The sequence below is a fragment of the Pogona vitticeps genome, chromosome 4 (genome assembly GCF_051106095.1).
Source record: "Pogona vitticeps strain Pit_001003342236 chromosome 4, PviZW2.1, whole genome shotgun sequence".
Lineage (NCBI taxonomy): Eukaryota > Metazoa > Chordata > Lepidosauria > Squamata > Agamidae > Pogona > Pogona vitticeps.
In genome coordinates, this window is record NC_135786.1 from 228,236,520 (window position 1) to 228,240,900 (window position 4,381).

Below are 4,381 nucleotides of genomic sequence, written 5' to 3' on the forward strand. Positions count from 1 at the left end.
CTGGAGGGAAAGAACAAGAAACCGGGCCTTCTCGGCAGTCGCCCCCCACCTATGGAACAACCTGCCCATTGAGATCTACCTGGCTGAATGGGTTCAAAAGAGCATTGAAGATTTGGCTCTTCCATCAGGCTTTCCCAGAGCATTAAGATATTGGCCCCCCTTTTACCATCCTTTTTGTCATCCTCTCCATCACCCTTTATACCACCTTTATTGCTGTCTGTTTTAATTTACCCTATTTGGCTTGTATTAATTTATTTATTTTTTATCATCTTTTAATATTGTAGTTAATAATGTTGTTAGTCTCCCAGTGTGGCCTGGTTACCAGATGGTGCGAGGTACAAATTCAATCAATCAATCAACCAATCAACCAATCAACCAACCAATCAATCAATCAATAAATGAATGAATGAATGAAAGAATGAATGAATGAATGAATGAATGAATGAATGAATGAATGAATAAATAAATACATAAATAAATAAATAAATAAATAAATAAATAAATAAATAAATAAATAAATAAATAAATAAATAAATAAATAGTCTGAATTATGTGGCATGAAGAAGCAGCGGATATGATTTCAGAACTCAGATATGCAGGTCAGAGGCTATATTCTCCAGAGCTTGGAAAAGTTACTTTTTTTTGGACTACTCCTAGAATACAACTAGCGGATCCACCCATTCTGCAGTCTTAAATTATGAGGTGGCTTATGTCCTGCTTTGTAGAGGTGTCTTGTACTAGAATTGATGGCATTCTCTGTTTGAATGGTATCTGGTCTAAGTCCAGTTTAAAAAGAAGAGCAGGAGCCTTGAAGTTTCCCCTCAGCACCTGGGGGAAAAAAAACCTCAGTGAGCAGAAACACACATCATTGAGTTTTCACCACTAGGGTGAGATGGGCTGCATTTCTTAGTCTGTTATCTAGGTGGTGGCGCTGTGGGCTAAACCACAGAAGCCTGTGGTACAGGGTCAGAAGATCCGGCAGTCATAAGATCGAATCCACGCGACGGAGTGAGCGCCCATCGCTTGTCCCAGCTCCCGCCAACCTAGCGGTTCGAAAGCATGCAAATGCAAGTAGATAAATAGGGACCACCTCGGTGGGAAGGTAACAGCGTTCTGTGTCTAAATCACACTGGCCATGTGACCACGGAAGATTGTCTTCGGACAAAACGCTGGCTCTATGGCTTGAAGAGCGGGATGAGCGCCGCCCCCTAGGGTCGGACACGACTGGACAAAAATTGTCAAGGGGAACCTTTATCTAGGTATATAAACGTGTGTAGATTTCATGCAGATATGTGGCCTCTTTGCATTCTCTCTTTTATTTAATACATTTTATCTTTTGGGGTGTAATGCATAACTTTTCTTGCTGATTATCATATTCCTGAGTGGTCCCTTCTAAATCAGTGGAATACCTCATGGACAAAGTCAAGAGTCTTTGAACTTGGCCTGTCTTTTTCTCCTTTTGCTCGCTCTCTCTCCCCCCCCCCCCACTTTTAGTATAAATACAGCCATTTTGGTCTGTGCGGATAGGACCTATATATGAAAGCTAAAATTATGGCTTGGAAAATATTTTTGCCAAGAAATTTCCATAGGAGCAGGAACAAGCTGGAGTCATTTCTCAGCCTGGAACATTTGCGGACAAATTTCTGACACTTTATTTAGGTTACCAGATTGGGACAGAGGCATCACATGGAAGGATTTCTTTTCCCTGATTTGATGAACATAGACTACACCTTCTCTGGATGGCCTTCCAGTTGACTGGCCTCTAGACAGTGCTGTGTGTGTTGTGTTGACACTATTTTTCCATCTCTTGCTGTGCCAGTGAGCCTTAGTCACTGAAGTGATCCTAGAAAGTTAACACAATTTCTCAAGCACACGATACAAAGAACAAGCCTGTGTCTTTTCCAAAAAACAACAAAAAAGTGCAGGATTTACTTTTTGATCGGTGGACTCTTGAACATCTCTTATAGAAAATACTGCTGCAGCAATAACAATGTTTGTCCAGCGTTTCCATGTGTTTGATGTATGCTTTATTTGTAATCCTTCCAATCTATGCTGAAGCAATTTCTGAATAACAAGTCAATACTTTTACAAGTTTTCAATTAGTAATAATCGTACCTCGGATTAACCTCATTGGCCATGATAATGCCACTGCACAAAAGTATGCAGTGGTGCTGTGAGTTAAACTGCAGAAGCCTCTGTGCTGCAAGGTCAGAAGACCTGCAGTCGTAAGATCGAATCCCCGTGACGGAAAGAGCCCCCGTCGCTCGTCCCAGCTCCTGCCAATTTAGCAGTTCGAAAGCATGCAAAAATGCGAGTAGATAAATAGGTGCCACCTTGGTGGGAAGGTAAATGGTGTTCCGTGTCTAGTCACGCTGGCCATGTGAGCACGGGTGATTGTCTATGGACAAACGCTAGCTCTATGGGTTGGAAACGGAGATGAGCACCGCCCCCTAGAGTTGGACACAACTGGACAAATTGGCAAGGGGGGGACTTTTACAAATCCCATTAAGCCAAGTGGTCTATGCTAGGCAAGACACTAGCCTGAATGTTCAGTAGCATTGAGACTTCACTGCAAGTGGGCTTAAGAATGCAGCTGGCTTCAATGTAATGAAATGTATTCAGATGCCCAGACAAGCATTCGATGCTGATTTGGAGTTACTAGACAATCAGATCTGGGACAAATGTCACTGCAGAGCCAAAGGTGGTCACAGATTAAGTCTGGCTCAGCTGTGATCCCAGTCTACATGAACAGCCCAGCTACTGCCTTGTCTTTTAAGTAGCAACATTTACAACAGAACTGGGATACTTACGGCCCTCTGACTGCAAGCAACACCTACCAAGGATGTTTTGGTGGGACACCTCCTTGCCAGGACTTCTCATCCTCCACCCAGACTGGTTTTCACCAGCAAATGAAAGACGAGTTTCTGCTCATGTCGGCGATGCACCTTTGGAATGGGTTACAGGATCTTTTGTGGTATTCTGTATCAAGTCAAATGCCAATTTTTCAAAATTGCAAATGAACTTCTGGCCTTTGTTGAGTCCTCATTTTGGGAACCCTGCCTTGGGAAATCCCAGAAGCAGAGCATTGGTATCTAGACTCACCAGATTTTCCATCCACAGTTCATAGTTTCTAAGTATCAGTCACTTTATAGAATCTTGACATGTACACTAGAGATAGGAGTGAACCTCAGTTCAGAGGTCTGGCCCAATTCGTTGGCCCGCTTGCATGAGTGTCATGCTGGTATGGTGCCCTTCCCCACCCACCTACCCTGCACGCTCGCTTGTTCCTTGGGCAACGTGAACGTCCCTCCACACCTCCCCAGCATGACTGCCCAGTCAACTTTGCAGCGGTGCTGTTTTCTCTTCTGCCTTCTCCATCGGCCATTCATTCAAAGGCAGAGCTGGAGGAATTCCTGCCCCACCTCCTTGTCCGAGTGGGTGAGTCATGGAGGTGGCGGAGGATGGAAGAAGAGCACACTGCAAAAGGTGAGTGGACATTGTGCTGGGGAGGTGGGGAGGAAAGCATGTAATGCCTAGATGAATGGGCAAGCATGCAGGGTAGGCGGGGGGGAGGTGCCGTTCCTGCACCAACACCTACGTGAGCACTGCTGAAAACTGGGCCAGACCTCCAAACTGAGCTTCATGCCCATCTCTAATGCACACACATCCAAACACATAAAATTACCATTCTTTAATTTTAAGTGCTTTCTACTCCTGGCTCTGGGTAGTCGATCTAGAGTTTCTAGTACGACAAACTTTGTAGTTTGCTCACCCAAAAGGAAAGGAAAATCTCTGAAAGCTTTTCATGTTGACATTTTCCTATGCAATTAGTGTTGTTCTTTTTCAGAATCCAAGGTCATTTGCTTCTAACCAGTTGCTTTGTAACAAGGAACTCTGCTCCTTGAGCAAGTACGAGTACCTTTCCTGACGGATGAAAAACACTACAGTACTATCACGGAATGCCCTTGTTAGTGTCAAATGCCTTAAAGATGTTCGCTTCTTTCACCTGATCTGTTTGAAGATCATCACCATTTCACAATAAACAAAACAAGACTCCCCCCCTCTGCGTGTGTGTGTGTGTGTGTGTTTTGGGGGGGGGGTTGGGTGTGGGTTGTTTTTTTTTTTTGGTCTGTCAACATTTGCAGAATAACTGTGCAGTCCTTCACCTGCAGAGATCACTGTAGAACTCAACAACTGGAAATTCATCACCTCTTGTAAATGCCTTGCAAAGATCCAAATATTTCATCACAGTGACAGCAAGTGAGAAGATAAAGCGAGTAAGTGAGTGATAAGGCCGAGGAATGAATAGATAGGTAGATGGATGAACGACTGTGCATTCTGCTTAGATGATTCCTAATAAGTATGTGTACTTCTGATGATT

At 43.7% G+C, this 4,381-nt stretch overlaps 1 non-coding gene across 1 annotated transcript; it reads right to left on the reverse strand.

The window, feature by feature from the left end:
* Positions 1–2,026: 2,026 nt before the first annotated feature.
* LOC140707206 (U4 spliceosomal RNA) lies at positions 2,027–2,160 on the reverse strand. Its single transcript, XR_012087128.2, has one exon. It is a non-coding gene; the product is annotated as a U4 spliceosomal RNA (small nuclear RNA).
* Positions 2,161–4,381: the final 2,221 nt, after the last annotated feature.